Source organism: Anomaloglossus baeobatrachus, chromosome 9 (assembly GCF_048569485.1).
Source record: "Anomaloglossus baeobatrachus isolate aAnoBae1 chromosome 9, aAnoBae1.hap1, whole genome shotgun sequence".
Classification (NCBI taxonomy): Eukaryota; Metazoa; Chordata; class Amphibia; order Anura; family Aromobatidae; genus Anomaloglossus; species Anomaloglossus baeobatrachus.
The window spans coordinates 173,865,287-173,882,829 of record NC_134361.1 but is presented as its reverse complement, the minus strand read 5'-3'; positions in this window follow the sequence as shown (position 1 = coordinate 173,882,829).

Sequence of the window (17,543 nt, the reverse complement as noted above, 5' to 3'; positions counted from 1 at the left end):
GGCAGTTGGAGCCATGTGAAGACCTTTGTCGCCATCTTTGTACTCTTTTGCAGCTGGGAACCTTAGCAGATATTTATGTTTACTATATTATTGCAATGTGTTGTGAGATGATTGCAGTATTAAAACCCTTAAGGGCTGAACAATTTTTCTTTTTTTTTTGTCCTCTCATTAAGGGTATTTTTTTTGCTGCAAACGTTGCAGTTTTCAAGGATGCCAGTCATTTAAAAATATGGCAAAGAAATTCCAGATGGGATGAAGTACAAAAAGCCATTTTACCACTTGTTTGAGGGTATTTACTGCGATCATTGTCCATTAAAAAAATTTTTGAGGGAAAAAAAAAAATCAAAAACGAAGAGCAAAAAGCAATATGTCCCAGTTCTGAAAGTGTTAGGCACATTGATCCTCTGCAGTTTTGCCCATATGGAATACCCAAAAAACCTGAAACCTTAACGAATTATGCTCTTAAATATGTATTTCACCGTAAATACATCATGTTTATAGTCTCATAATTTGTATTTCTGCATTTAGATCATTCCATTCTCCGGAATAAAACAAAATATTCAATGTTAGTTTTGTACATTTTTTTTTTTATATTTTTAAGCGGATCTTTTTTATTCAAGAAATTTTTTTGTTCACTTTCTTTACTGTACATACAATATCACCAAATTATTGGAAACGAAATTATGTATGAAATTCAAAAACATATAGAGTGTAATAAACCTCATTGTTTAAAGGTTGTCGTCTCCGGGCCACGAAGCCGGGCAGGGCCAAACATGACATCGGTATTGTGCCAATTGTGGTCACTTTTTCTGTTTCCTCACCTTAATTTTTGGAAATGTGGTGACCCCAAGTAGGGTCTTTAAGTTTGCTTTTGTCTGTAGTGCCAGTGTTCTGGGGTCATTTGGACTATACCTGGCATTTATGCATGTCTTGATTCTTAAAATTTTAATTTCGGGCCACAACCCATGTGACATAAAATACAAAAAAAGACAGTTTGCACTCTGATAATGCTAAAGTGTGGAAACCATGATTGTGTGATACTTTAGCATTATCAAAGTGCAAACTGTCTTTTTTTTTGTATTTTATGTCATGTTCAGTTATGCACCTGTTCACACTTAAGTTTGGTGAGTGCAGTCAGTCTTTTTTGTTTATATTAAGAGGGTCATACCTTCTGACCGTGCACCCCTCCCCCAGTTGCCACAGGTAATCCCCTTATCCTATATAGCAGGTTCCTATTTGCCCATACACAGGAGGTTTTTAACCCAGAGAGAGGCTTCAGCATAGTGTAGGTACTCAGTTACGAGATATGCCGTGAATGGGCAACTGGGCAGATATACAAATGGCCATTTATATATGCTAAATATCTAATTTTTCGTAGATTTTCCTTAGCAGTAATGCAGGTCCATGTTCACACATTCATGGTTTCCATACTTCAGCATTATCAGTGTAAACTGTCTTTTTGTATTTTATGTCATGTTCAGTTATGCACCTGTTCACACCTCAGTTTGGTGAGTGCCGTCAGTCTTTTTTGTCTATATTGCTCTGCTGTCTGCATGAAAGTTTTTGGAATCTGGAGGCTCCAAGATGGGTGTCCGAGTTGGGTCTTTAGTGGCATGACTGTGGGAGCACAAGCCCTACACCTGTCTGTCATCCACCTCCCATATGTTCTTCCTTCTCTGCCATCATTGTGAAGAATGAGTCAGAACAGTCAAAAAATGAATAAATTTGAACCGGCACATGCGCAACCAACATGCATTACTGTGGTAATCTCCCTGCAGTAAAATGCAGACTACCATGCCTACCCAACCATCGCCGACCAAATCAACCGTATCTGCTGCTACTTTCTCCTGTGATCAACACTTCATGAGCCGAGTAGTTAGGTGTCTCACTCAAAGTTGTCATTAATGAGATTTCACCAACAATTTACGACTACCAAAATTCTGTGATCTTTACACAACATTCTTCATTACTAGACAGTTGTGTAATGCATGTCTTCACTGTGTTAAAATAAATGCCGGCCCACAGCCTTTGTGCTCCATGGAACATAACTCCCTGGTGTCTTAAAGCCTTGTGGGGAGGGGGCAATTGATGGTATTGTACTCAATGTAAAGTATATAATATTTATCCATATATATTTAGATAATGACCACCACCCAGTGGTAAAAAGTAGTATCACCACATCAGTATCACAGACAGCTTCTAATAGAAATTCTGTCCCCTTAATTAACACCTTCACGACCGGCTGATTTTTTCGCTTTCTATTTTTTTTTTTCGCCATTCTTTTTCTGAGAGACGTAACTTTTATTTTTCAGTCAATATGGTCATGTGAGGGCTCATTTTTTGCGGAACGAGCTGTACTTTTAAATGAAACCATCAGTTTTACCATATAGTGTACTGGAAAACGGCAAACAAATTCCAAATGCAGAAAAATTGCAAAAAAAGTGCGATAGCACTTTGGTTTTTGAGATATTTTATTCACTGTGTTCACTATATGGTAAAACTGATGTGTGGGTGTGATGCCTCAGGTCAGTGCGAGTTCGTAGACACCAAACATGCATAGGTTTACTTTTATATAAGGGGTTAAAAAAATCGGACGTTTGTCCGAAAAAGTGGCGCACGTTTTACGCCATATTCCGTGACCCGTAGCGTTCTCATTTTTCGGGATCTATGGCTCAGTGACGGCTTATTTTTTGCGTCTCGAGCTGACGTTTTTAACGGTACCATTTTTGCGCAGATGCTACGTTTTGATCGCCTCATTGCATTTTGCGCAAAAGTTGTGGCGACAAAAAACCCTCGTTTTGGCGTTTGGAATTTTTTTGCCGCTACGCCGTATACTGACCAGATTAATTGATTTTATATTGTGATAGATCGGGCGTTTCTGAACGCGGCGATACCAAAAGTGTGTATATTTTTTATTTTTTTAACCCTTTAATTTTCAATGGGGCGAATGGGGGGTGATTTGAACTTTTAGGTTTTTTTGTTTTTTTTAAATTTTTTAAAACTTTTTTTTTAACTTTGTTTTTTTTATTTTACTAGTCCCCCTAGGGGGCTATTGCGATCAGCAATCCGATCGCTCTGCAGTATCTGCTGATCACAGCTACACAGCTGTAAACAGCAGATACGCTCTCTTTTTCACTGTGCAGCGGGCACAGCGAAAGTGAAAGCAAGTCATGTGTAGTACAGGAGTCATCACATGACCCTGTGCTACCATGACAACTATCGGAAGTCACGTGATCGCGTCACGTGACTTCCGGTATCGGGCGGTAAGTAAAAGTGTACCGCGATCGCGCTTATAATGGCGCTGTCACGTATTGACAGTGCCATTTAAGGGGTTAATTGGCACGAGCAGATAACGATTCTGCTCGTGCCTAGCAGGCACACATCTCAGCTGTGAAAATCAGCTGAGATGTGCGCCGATCGCGGCATGCTGCCACCGGAGGACCGCGGGCAGTAACATTGACATTTAGGACGTAATTTTACTGCCCGTGGTCATTAAGGGTTAATAGGCAAACTTACTAAGTGTTTGGTATCTGCCGGATCATGCCGCCCCAACACGTGTTTCGTGTCTACTTTCTCAGGAGGCACACGTTGGGGAGGAAGGGGCCGGTATTTATGTGAGGAAACGCCAATCAGCGGTGAAAATAGGTAATTGTGTGTGGAATTGTCAGAATTGACTCTCGGCTCATGGCCCGGGACCCAAGCGTCTCACTGTTGTTAAGCAACGGCGCAGGTGCAGTGCCTCCCAAATTGCCACTTTCCGAGAATCCAGGGCTTAAACGCCGGGCATGCGCACTCCTCAAACTACAATACATAGATGAATCCAAATGCTTTAGTATGAGATTTTAGAAAAGCAAAACAAATGATATTGATATAATAGTGAAGTAAACTACTAAGGTGTTACATGACAATGTATGTATTATATCCATTCAGATTAAATTTGCCGGTGCTAATTGTTTTTGCTCCATGTGAAGATGTCCTGATGCTTGTCCTCCGGCCTTTAGGCCTTTTGCCTTTTCCTGTAAGTTGTGTTTTGCTTTTTTCCGCTCCTTTTTGGATTCTCCAGGTATGATTTCTACAGCGTTTTTTTCCATTCCTTTGCATCGGTTTTGTTTCCATGTCATCCTTAGTCTGCAGATATGCCTGATAAGTATTTTTGTTTTTTCTTCCTGAGATTTAATTAGTTCTCATGCATCTTTCTGTCCTTTTGTTTGCAGTTTATGGGAACTGTGCAATCTCAGTGGTTTTTCCTTGTGAGTGTTTTTTTTCTCTTAGTCTGGGCTTGTGTAAAGGCTGAATTTGAACTGAAGGCCATTTCTGCTTAATTTAAGTCTTTTTCTAAATCTGTGTTTGAGAATATTCCCTTTTGTTTCTTGCATGTGAAGAAGAGCTCTTCCTGCACTATTTTTGGAGGATGATTTATTCCCAGCAAGAAAGGTAGTTTTGCTCCCCGTCTGATCTGGAGTTTGTATTTTTGTATCTCATGTGTTTTTTGTAGTATAGATATTTTCTATTATATTTGCATTTTCTATTTAAATGTATTTGCACAAGAGTTCCTGATATAGTGGGAGGAAACATAGTGTGATCTTTTAAGGGAATTTTTGATTAACAAGTGTTGGTGTTTTTCAGGGTTTTTACTGGCTGCAACCAGCAATCTATCCTATAGTTTCGTATAATAATAATATTTATTCATTTCTATAGCGCTATTAATTCCATAGCGCTTTACATACATTGACAACACTGTTCCTGTTGGGGCTCACAATCTAAATTCCCTATCGGTATCTAGCTAGCAGGGCCTCACTTTGCTTAATTATATATCTACCATATGTGTGTTGTTTTTTTCTTACATCACCGTTGTTATATGTTGGGGGCTTTTGACTTTCCTTTGGGGCTGCTCTGAGGCAAGTCAGGATTCCTCATTCCATCTTTAAGGTTAGTTAGTTTTCCGACGGTGACGAGGCATCTAGGTTTGTTAGGAACGCTCCACTGCTACTTTTAGTTGTGTTTGTGTAGTCAGTGGATTGCAGCCAGCCTAGTTTCCAACTACTCTTGTGCATTATCTTCCACTATTTTTGATGGGATTTTTGTAAGATCTTTTGCAGTCTCCTGACCATAAGAGATCATTGGGCCAAATCACCAAATTTCCCCCTTTGCCTGCCCCTTTTAAACACCACATCTTTCCAGGATTGCATTTCTTTTAAGGCTCTTCTCTCATCAACATTAATATGTTTCACAGCATTTTTTCTCTTAAGTTTCTCCAAATCCGATGAAACCATTTTAAAAAATATATCGAAGGTAGGACAAATATTCAAAGGTGGAAATATATTAAATTTATTATATAGATGAGTTGGAAAATCACTTACAATATCCAGAGGTTCTTCATCCATCAATGACTCCAAAATGGCAACTATCCATTGTTCTTCCTCTGTATTCAAACTGATTTCCCCATTAGAATTGGTATGAAACTTTTTCAGGAGTATTTTTCGAGCAAATAAGTGAACATCTTTTATTTATGTAAATATATCTAGAGAGTTGTCAGGAGAGAAGGTAAGACCCTTTTCCAATATTACAATGTGAACTGGAGTCAATATATGGGAAGATAAATTAATTAGCTTAGATTGTGGTCTCCGTCTATTCATGTTTGATCCATTTGGGGCTCCTTGGAACTTCCTTTTTCCTCCCAATCTGGTATTCCTCATACTTCCACTTTCCAAGGTATGGTTAAGGTCACTATTAGAGGTTAAACTCTCTGAATAGGATGAGATGGACGAACTGGAAAGGCTTTAAGTCAACTTTCATTCATGGAAATCAGTTTTCCGTTGTTGCCAACTAAATATTTTCTGTGTCTCATAATCATTGAGATCCCTCAAATATTTTTTTCTTTTTAATTGCACTAATGTCCTATTCCCATGATTCCAAGTCTTTATCAAAGTCACCATAAAATTTATCCAACTCATCTCGGGGGACCTCAGGTCCCATTAGATTTTTGTAACAGATCAATTTTTTGCCCAATTTGATTAATAATTAATCATTTTTCTCATTAATAATTTGAATAAAAGGACAGGGAACAAGCTGAATAGTAATGATAATAATAATCTACACACTGCATGTTGGCAATTGTTATTGCCCTTAGAAAAATTGAAAAACACCAGCTGGTTATAGCCACGTATTATTGGTGGCCTGAAAAAAAAAATGTTCGTGCAGTATCTACACTGTTATGGTCAGGAGACCACTGCAAATGATTTTACAAAAATCCAATAAGAGGTAGAAAATAATGCACAAGAGTAGTTGGAAGCTTAGCTGGCTGCAATCCACTGACTACACTATACAACTAGAAGTAGCAGTGGAGCGTTCCCAACCAACCTAGATGCCTCGTCACCGCCGGAGAACTAACTAACCTCAAAGATGGAATGAGGAATCCTGACTTGCCTCAGAGAAGCCTAAAAAGGATATTAAAGCCCCAACATATAAAAACGGTGATGTAGGGAAAAAGACAGCACACAGATGGTTAGTATGGGGTTAAGCAAAGTGAGACCTTGCCAGCTAGATACAAAAAGGACAGAAAAAATTACTGATTGCAGCCAGTGAAAACCCTGAAAAAATACAAACACCTGATGATGAAAAATGCCTTAAGACCACAAGATCTTCCTCCCACTATATTAGGAACTCTTGTGCAAATACGAACTCCTAATCAGACTGGGAGTAAAACTCCCTTCTTCCTGGGAATAAATCGTCCTCAAAAAAATAGTGCAGAAAGAACGCCCTTTCCCATGCAAGAAACAAAAGAGAATCTTCTCAAACAATAAACCAGTAACAGACTTCACAGGTTAAGCAGAAACGCCATAAGTACATAAGTACAATTCAGCCTAAACCAAGCATAGACTAAGAGAAAAAACCCTCACAAGGAAAAATCACTGAGATTACACAATTCCCATTAATCGCAAACAAAAAGACAGAAAAATGAATGAGAATAAATTAATCTCAGGAAGAAAAAACAAAATACTTATCAGGCATAGTTGCAGACTCAGGATGACATAGGAACTAAACTGATGCAAAGGAACGAAAAAATTGCTGTAGAAATCATTCCTGGAGAATCCAAAAAGGAGCAGGAAAAAGCAAAAAACAATCCTACATGGAAAGGCAAAAAAAGCCTAAAGGCAGGAGGACAAATTTCAGGACATCTTTTCCTGGAGCAGAAACAATTATCACCGGCAGAGGTTAGACAGAAAATGCCTTCCTATGTTCCCCCAGACTGGCCTTCATTGGCTTTCATGGAACAGCAATCATCCTCCACACCTGTCTAAGCGACAGATGCCGAATCAGACTCACCACCAGCACTAGCCACCAGAGGGAGCCAAGAAACACTCCCAGGAACCGCACCATCCCTGATGACATTCATAACACTACACACTGCATCTTGCCATATGAAATTGCCTTTAGAAAATTGTAAAAACAGTGCTCTGGATATTACTTTAACGTGGCCAGGGGCTGTAGTCGTGGTCGAGGGTTGCAGTCCTCAGCTCGCCCCGGTACGCTACAGACACGGGGGCAGAGACTTTAAAATATGTCTGCAAATGTTGGATAGAGGTTACTGCCAGTGTTGTTGGAATCAGAGGACTACGCCTGCCACTGGACCACTAATGCATTTGTTGATTTTTTTTAAAAAAAATACCGGCCCACAGCCTACGTATTTCACGGACCGTAACTCCCTGGGGTTTGCAAGCCCTTTGGGGAGGGGGCAATCCCCTATGGGGCTGGGGCAATTGATGGTGCTGTACTGCTGTTTGGGTAGGCAGAGACTACAAGACGTGTCTCCGATTGTTGGGTAGAGGTTACTACCAGTGTTCTGAGCTGTCACTGGCCCACTAATGCATATCTTGATTTTCCCACCTCCAAATAAAAAATGGTCCATAGCCTATGTGTTTGGTGAACTGTAACTCCCTGGTGTTTTAAGGCCCTGTGGGGAGGGGGCAATCAATGCTACTTTATTACTCTGCTGTGTTCCTGAAAGGTTTTTGAATCTTGAGGCTCTAAGGGTATGTGCGCACGTTGCTTTTTACCTGCTTTTTTGCTGCTTTTTCTTCTGCGCTGTTTAATGCCAAAATGGATGTGTTCTTCTATTCAAGCAAAGTCTATGGGAATTTGGGTTTCTTGTTCACACTATGTTGTTCAAAATGCTGCCTTTTTGAGGCAGAACTTTGGTCAAAAACTCAACTTTTCAAAGAAGCAACATGTCAATTGTTTTTGCCATTTGGGTTTTGCACTGCAAAGCTGAGTTTTTGACCAAAGTTCTGCCACAAAAAGGCAGCATTTTGAACAACATAGTGTGAACAAGAAACTCAAATTCCCATAGACTTTGCTTGAATAGAAGAACACATCCATTTTGGCATTAAACAGCGCAGAAGAAAAAGCAGCAAAAAAGCAGGTAAAAAGCAGGTAAAAAGCAACGTGCGCACATACCCTTAGATGGGTCTCCAAGTTGTTTTGTTTTTTTCTCTGCAGTGTCATGGGTATGGGAGCATCAACCCTACACCTGTCTGTCATTCACCTCAATATAATCTTCCTCATCTGCCAACATTATGAAACACGAGAAAGTAGAGTCAAAAATTCAATAAATGTTACTACTACATGCATGAATCGGCACATGTACAAACGACATGCATTAGTGTGGTGATGTGACTGCATTAAAATTCAGACTACCATGCCTACCCAACCGCCGCCGACCAAATCAACCACATCCATTGCCTCTTCCTCCTGCGATCAACAGCTCATTAGTCATGTAGTTGGGTGTCCAACTCGACATCGTCATTAATGAGGTTTCACCAAGGATTTAGGATTACCAAAAAACTGTCATCTTTACACAACATTCTTCATTAGTGGACAATAGTGTGATGCATCATGTCTTTACTGTTTTACAATAAAGAGTGGCCCACAACCTGTGTTGCATGGACCGTAACTCCCTAGTGTTTTCAAGCCCTATGGGGAGGGGGCAATTCATGGTATTAAACTGCTTTTTATAAAGGCAGACACTAGAAAATGGGTCTCCAAGTGTTGTGGAGAGGTTACTGCCAGTGTTCTCGCCTGCCACATGCCCAATAATGCATATCTTGATTTAAAATAAATAAAAAAAAAAAAAAAAAATGGCCCACAGCCTATGTGTTTGGTGGACTGTAACTCCCTATGGGGAGAAGGGTATTCCCTATGGGGCTGGGGCATTTGATGGTACTGAACTGCTGTTTCTAAAGGCAGAGACTCCAAAATGTGTCTCCAAATGTTGTGGAGAGGTTACTGCCAGTGTTATTGGAAACAGGCATACTCCTGCCAGTGGCCCACTAATGCATGTCTTGATTTTTTTATTTTATGGACCCTAGCTCCCTGGTGTTTTAAAGGCCTATTGGGAGGGGGAAATGCCCTATGGGGCAAGGGTAATTGCCTTCCAAAATAGCAGTACAATACCATCAGAGACTAAAAGATGTGTCTCCAAATGTTGTGTAGAGGTTACTGCCACTGTTCTTGGAAAGAGAAGCCTACACCTGCCACTGGCCCACTAACGCATGTCTTAATTTAGAAAAAAAAACAAAAAATGGCCCACAGCCTGTGTTGCATGGACTGTAACTCCCTGGTGTTTTAAAGCCCTATGGGGAGGGGGGCAATTGACGTTATTGTACCACTGTGTCCCTGGAAGGATTTTTAATGTCCAGACTACTAGATAGGTCTACAAGTTGTGTCTTGTCTGTACTGCTAGGGGTATGGGAGCCCCAGCCCTACACCTTTCTCTCATCCACTTCTAGATTTCTTCTGTCTATTGCCTAGGAAGCTAATGGCTAGGCTAAAACAGTGGTGCTGGACTGTAAAATGTATTTTTGCTGTTTTGGAAGCCTTTCAACCCCCCTAAAGGTGTTTTCTGTGCCTTAAGTTTGGCCTTCCATTGAATCCAATGCGGTTTGATAAAGGTTCGAAGTTCGGTACGGGTTCAGTTTGATAAAGGTTTGTAAGTGCGCCCCATGTTCGATTCGGTTCTGCGAACTGAACCGTGGGGGTTTCGCTCATATCTACTTGCGGAGATTGACAAAGCAATCTGACTGCCAGTGAGGAGTCTTATAGCTGCAGTGCTCTTCTCTGGGAAATATTTGCATGCACACAGCTGACTCTGAGCCTCTTAGTAGTTAGTCGCCCACAACTATCACTCTTCTTTTCTTCCTAGTCACACTATGTTTTGATGCTCCTGAGTGTCTCTGTGTGACTTTTGTTTCTTCTTTTGTTGGAATCGTCGGCTAATGTAGATGACTTAGAACGTGTCATCCACACTAGATTCAGAAGGAGGACAAAGATGGCTGAAAGAGGAGGCACAGGACCCAGAGAATGGAGACGCCCATCTGACCCATCCAGGGGTGGGATTCAGCCGGTTCTGGAGAACCGGTTGTTAAAATAGCAGCCGGTTCCCCGAACCGGCAAGAAACAGATGCGGCGATCCGGTTCCCTGTATTCATTTGTGTTAGTGTCTCTTTAAGACTCTAACACAAATGAATCCCTGTACCTCCGCGCCGCACTTCCTGGTTCAGTGGAGCCTGTCTGCTCACTGACCCGGCGTGCAGAGACGCTGACGCTGCAGAGATGGCACGGCAGCGTGGGGAGGTCGCTCCTCCCACTGCAGTCTGTCAGTGTGTGCACAGTGCCGCGGAGGATGGAAGACAGAGGAGAGCCTGCTTGTGCTTGGAGCCGGTAAGCGCTCAGAGCCGAAGATGCAGGGGAGCAGGGAGAGGAGCCGCATTAAGATGGGAACTATATGGGGAGAGGGGCCATATGGGACAGGATCTGCAAGGGAGAAGGAGCATATGGGATGGGATCTGCAGGGGAGAAGGAGCATATGGGATGAGATCTGCAGGGGAGAAGGAGCATATGAGATGAGATCTGCAGGGGAGAAGGAGCATATGAGATGAGATCTGCAGGGGAAAAGAGGCCATAATGGGATGAGATCTGCAGGGGAAAAGAGGCCATAATGGGATGGGATCAGCAGGGGAAAGAAGCCATTGTTGCGGGCGGAGGAGGGGACGCTGCGCTCTCCCACTGCTCGGGTCCGGCCGCTGCTGCTGCGGCTGCTGCTTGGTGGTGGCTCGAGCGGTGGGCCGGATCCCGGGGACTCGAGCGGCGCTCCTCGCCCGTGAGTGAAAAGGGGATTTGATTGGTTGTGGGGGTTTTGATTATGGATATTGTCCGTGACGCCACCCACGGTTGTGGTGATTTTGGTGACACCACCGATGCTCTAGACGGGGAGCCCGGGAGCGGTGACTGGGAGCAGCCTTGTTGTTAGTTCTCCCCTCCGTGGCTAGGGGGTTGGTTGTCCCGGGGCCGGTGATGGGGGTAGGGATGGATGGCAGGTGGGTTACGGAGCCTGGCAAGGTGCAGAGTCGCAGGGGGCAGTGCTGTGCCGCACGGCACGGTGGTACTCACTCAGCCCAATGATGCACACAGAGTCTCTGCTGAAACAAACGGCTGGATGGACGGGTCCCACAGGCGGCTGCGGTGTTTTTCCCCTGACCCCAGGTTGGTAATGTAAGTCCTTTCCTGCACCTTCTGTACGCTCCTCCTGCGCTCCGGTTTCCAGCTGGCTCCCCGGTTCGGTACCGGTGGGCCACCGCCCAGCCCCGGCTACCTACGGTTCCACCAACTGTCTGCCCGGCTCCCTGCAGACGGCCACTACCGTCTGCCTCACTCTCTACACGAGGGACCTAAGCTCCAACCTAGGCCCCTGTCTGCGTCTGCCTCACTGCAGACCTCCTCTCTCTTCCTCTCCTAGACTTGTCTGGACCTGCTTCCTGCCTCAGGCCAGCTAGACTCTTCGGTGGGCGTGCCTATCTGCTTGACTCCGCCCACCTAGTGTGTCTGTCTGAACCCGAGGGAAGGAATCAGGTTTCACTGGGGATGTCTGTTGTGAACTGCTGGGGGTGGGTGTGTGTGTGTGTTGTTACCTGTGGCCCCTGGCTTGTCCAGGTCGACACATTCCCCCTTAGTTAAATGCAGACCGTCCGCGGGCTGCCTGTCCATCACCGGTTTTATTTTTCTCTTTCAACTGTAAAAGATTTAAAACATTAAACACAAGCATTACTTTGCAAACTTCCCACAACGGGAGGCATATCAAACATTAAAACACTTTTAATAATAACAATGGAACGTGTCCTTCAGTCACCCACCCAAACAACCTGGCCCTGATGCTGCCCCTAAGAAGTGGGCAGCACCCCTTGACCCCAGTCCAGAACCAGGCTGTCCAGATAGTTAACGGGATGGGTGCTTCACTGCCGTTGCGGCCGGGCGGACTGCCGGAGCCGTCGTCATCTCCGTCGCGGCCGGGCGGACTGCCGGGGCCGTCGTCATCGGTGGTGCGGCTGGGATGGAAGCCGGGACCGGTGGCAGGGCGGTGACGATGGTAAGGCCTGGGCCCTCCCTCACAGACGCTGCGAGCTCCGCTACCGGTGACAGGGGTAACAGGTCGGTCGGGGCGTTGGCCGCGGGCACGGGCACCGAGGTTTCAGCGGTGCCGGCCGGACGGGACATCTCGTGCAGAGGTGTTCCAGGAACCAAACACTGGCAGAGTCCTGACGTCCCTGCTTCCACAGCCGCGGTTCACATGCGGCCGGACGCCATCCCGTCCCCCTTAGTCTCTTTTTAGCACTTCCTTCTTCAGGGGGCGGGGCTCCACTTTCGCGCCTTTCCTGCTCGGGGAAGACGCTCGAGCGGGAAATTTTTCGCGCCCAAGATGGCGGCTTCGCAAATTTTTCGGCCGGACACCTCCGGCGGTCACACAAGGCGCACTTCCACCAGTCGGTAGAACGGTAGGATCCTGTTCGTGACGCCAAGTTGTCGCGGGCGGAGGAGGGGACGCTGCGCTCTCCCACTGCTCGGGTCCGGCCGCCGCTGCTGCGGCTGCTGCTGCTCGGTGGTGGCTCGAGCAGTGGGCCGGATCCCGGGGACTCGAGCGGCGCTCCTCGCCCGTGAGTGAAAAGGGGGTTGATTGGTTGTGGGGGTTTTGATTATGGATATTGTCCGTGACGCCACCCACGGTTGTGGTGATTTTGGTGACACCACCGCTGCTCTAGACGGGGATCCCGGGAGCGGTGACTGGGAGCAGCCTTGTTGTTAGTTCTCCCCTCCGTGGGTAGGGGGTTGGTTGTCCCGGGGCCCGGTGATGGGGGTAGGGATGGATGGCAGGCGGGTTACGGAGCCTGGCAAGGTGCAGAGTCGCAGGGGGCAGTGCTGTGCCGCACGGCACGGTGGTACTCACTCAGCCCAATGATGCACACAGAGTCTCTGCTGAAACAAACGGCTGGATGGACGGGTCCCACAGGCGGCTGCGGTGTTTTTCCCCTGACCCCAGGTTGGTAATGTAAGTCCTTTCCTGCACCTTCTGTACGCTCCTCCTGCGCTCCGATTTCCAGCTGGCTCCCCGGTTTGGTACCGGTGGGCCACCGCCCAGCCCCGGCTACCTACGGTTCCACCAACTGTCTGCCCGGCTCCCTGCAGACGGCCACTACCGTCTGCCTCACTCTCTACACGAGGGACCCAAGCTCCAACCTAGGCCCCTGTCTGCGTCTGCCTCACTGCAGACCTCCTCTCTCTTCCTCTCCTAGACTTGTCTGGACCTGCTTCCTGCCTCAGACCAGCTAGACTCTTCGGTGGGTGTGCCTATATGCTTGACTCCGCCCACCTAGTGTGTCTGTCTGAACCCGAGGGAAGGAATCACTGGGAATGTCTGTTGTGAACTGGGGATATCTGCGGATGTCTGTTGTGAACTGCTGGGGGTGGGGGTGTGTTGTTACCTGTGGCCCCTGGCTTGTCCAGGGCGACACACCATAATGGGATGAGATCTGCAGGGAAAAGAGGCCATAATGGGATGGGATCTGCAGGGGAAAAGAGGCCATAATGGGATGGGATCTGCAGGGGAAAAGAGGCCATAATGGGATGGGATCTGCAGGGGAAAAGAGGCCATAATGGGATGGGATCTGCAGGGGGAAAAGAGGCCATAATGGGATGGGATATGCAGGAGAAAAGAGGCCATAATGGGACGGGATCTGCAGGGGGAAAGAGGCCATAATGGGATGGGATCTGCAGGGGGAAAGAGGCCATAATGAGATGGGATCTGCAGGGGGAAAGAGGCCATAATGGGATGGGATCTGCAGAGGGAAAGGGGCCATAATGGGATGGGATCTGCAGGGGGAAAGAGGCCATAATGGGATGGGATCTGCAGGGGAAAAGAGGCCATAATGGGATGGGATATGCAGAGGAAAAGAGGCCATAATGGGACGGGATCTGCAGGGGGAAAGAGGCCATAATGGGACGGGATCTGCAGGGGGAAAGAGGCCATAATGAGATGGGATCTGCAGGGGGAAAGAGGCCATAATGGGATGGGATCTGCAGGGGGAAAGAGGCCATAATGGGATGGGATATGCAGGGGAAAAGAGGCCATAATGGGACGGGATCTGCAGGGGGAAAGAGGCCATAATGAGATGGGATCTGCAGGGGGAAAGAGGCCATAATGAGATGGGATCTGCAGGGGGAAAGAGGCCATAATGGGATGGGATCTGCAGAGGGAAAGGGGCCATAATGGGATGGGATCTGCAGGGGGAAAGAGGCCATAATGGGATAGGATCTGCAGGGGAAAGAGGCCATAATGGGATGGGATCTGCAGGGGGAAAGGGGCCATAATGGGATGGGATCTGTAGGGGGAAAGAGGCCATAATGGGATGGGATCTGTAGGGGGAAAGAGGCCATAATGGGATGGGATCTGCAGGGGGGAAGAGACCACATGGGATGGGACCTGTATGGGGAAGGTCGTCCGTTCCAATTTTAGCAGGGCTCCTTTAGTAATAATTTTTAAAAACTGTAGAAAAACCATTTAATACAATATGACTGACAGTGACTGGAACAACTGGTGCTGGACAGGAGAGTGAAGGTAGAGGAAGGGAAGGAGATTTTACTATTTTTTAATTGAGGAAAGTGCGTGAAAATGGGTGTGGCTAACAAAAATGGATGTGGTTACAGAATGGGTGTGGTTTTCAAATGGGCGGAGTTTACAGAGAACCTGGATTACATGGGATGAGATCTGCTGGGGAAAGAGGCCATGATGGGATCTGCAGGGGAAAGAGGCTATAATGGGATGGGATCTGCTGGGGAAAGAGGCCATAATGGGATGGGATCTACAGGAGAAAGAGGCCATAATGAGATGGGATCTGCAGGGGAAAGAGGCCATAATGGGATGGGATCTGCTGGGGAAAGAGGCCATGATGGGATCTGCAGGGGAAAGAAACCATGATGGGATCTGCAGGGGAAAGAGGCCATAATGGGATGGGATCTACAGGAGAAAGAGGCTATAATAGGATCGGATCTGCAGGGGAAAGAGGCCATAATGGGATGGCATCTGCAGGGTAAAGAGGCCATAATGGGATGGGATCTACAAGAGAAAGAGGCCATAATGGGATGGGATCTGCAGGGGAAAGAGGCCATAATGGGATGGGATCTGCATTAGAAAAGCAGCCACATGGGATGAGATCTGTATGGGGAAGGTCGTCCGTTCCAATTTTAGGAGGGCTCCTTTAGTAATAATTTTTAAAAATTGTAGAAAAAACATTTAATACAATATGACTGACAGTGACTGGAACAACTGGTGCTGGACAGGAGAGTGATTGTAGAGGAAGGGAAGAAGGGGAAAGAGATTTTACTTTAAATTACTTGGATTTTTTGGTTGAGGAAAGTGCGTGAAAATGGGTGTGGCTAACAAAATGGGTGTGGTTACAGAATGGGTGTGGTTTTCAAATGGGCGGAGTTTACAGAGAACCTGTTGTTAAAAATTTGAATCCCACCCCTGGACCCATCTGCTCCGAGCCGACCATTAGGTAAGTATTATTAACATCCGGTGACAGGTTTCCTTTTAGGAGACTCTTCTTTCTTAACAGAATACACTGGAAATATGCAGATGAGGTTTCTTGGTGCTCCAATCACTGGTTTTGCGATGTTCCTGTTTTGGGACTTGTGAGGGAAAAGGGAATTGCCGTGTTTTTCAGAAAACAACAAGGGCACCTCTATAGAAACCCTGTTGCAGTCTGAGTCTGATGGGTTTCTCCTTTGTGTGCTGGTTGGTGATGAAGATAAGGCCAACCACCCTGAGACCAACATACCCGAGATGAGGGTGTCCGAAGGGACTTTGGAACCAGCCAACTCAGTGTCACGCTGGTTTCTTTCCAACGAAACTCGTCCTCATTAAATCGGACGTTTTTTCCTTTTAGCACCTGAGGGGTTAATGCTTCTTTTGCAAGTTTGCTTAGGGGCATTCTCTTAGGTGCTCTAAGTTATTAATTAGGCTGGACCTTTAAAAGGTTCCAGAACCATTCACACAGGGCTGGTTATTTTCTCTCCACAGTTGATAGAGACAGCCTGTGTGTTTGGTCGTGTTCTATCCTTATTTCTGTAGCCTTCTGCAAACAAGGTGTAGTATGCAGAAGCGACGTTATTTTTTGTGCTGTTCCCTGGAGTTGTCCCGTTGAACACGTAGGCGGTCTCTAGGACAGGGACAAGGACAGGTCGGAGGGTCACGCCTCGTTACCTTCAAGTGTACCTGTGGCTTGAGGGCAAGTCAGGGTTCTCTAGCTTACAGGGTCAGAGAAGCCCTTGTCCCTGGGTAGCGGTCCTTACACGTGGCATTCAGGGTTTTGATACTTAAAAGGGACATTTGATAATGTAAACGTTTCAATGGGGTTGCTCAAGAGCCGGGGGCCGACAACAGATATCCATATTTTGTCATAAATTAGAAATTATTATATAGTGTCAGCAAGCTGAGAGATGAGGTTAGAACAGTTGTTGGCATCAGGACCTTATAGACTCAGGGTGTTAGACATTGCCCATATTCATGTCTTTGGTTGTTGTTCTGTCCCCGCTTAAGGCGACTGAAGGTAGGTAATTGGGCAGTGGTGTGACGAGTCTTACCTTTGTTTCCACTAGGTGAGGCAGACAGGCCCAGAGGGCTCTGGAGTCGATGCATTCAAATGTACACATGCTGAGATGAACAACGGTGGTTTATTTTCCTCCATTAATGAAAACATGCAGCAGTACAGAGGTCCAAGTGGCTGGTACTGAGGTAGTCTTGAGATGATTGCCCCTGGAGCCGCTACTGGTCAATAACTTTGCCTTTCAGAAGACCAAAGGAGAGGGATGTGATCCTCACACGTGCGCTGACTAAACATGGATGCCAGGATGTGCCATCACATATAGGACTGATGAAAACACTCCCACAGGCTGGACTAAAAAGGAACCAGGGGAACAGAAGTGCCTGACCAGTAGGTGGCAGCAGGAGGCAAGTGCCACGACCCAGGCCCTTGGGATACTCGGTTCCGGGTGGTGGATAATGGGGATCACCGTCACAGGTGGCCGTGCCCAGTTCCGTGACCTGGGGGCGCTCTGTAACAGGGTTATTTTGTATGTCACTCGTGACGCCACTGGCGGGTTGCGGTAATAAGATGTCCCGCCGTTGCTGTGGTTTTAGGGACAGATGGTATAGC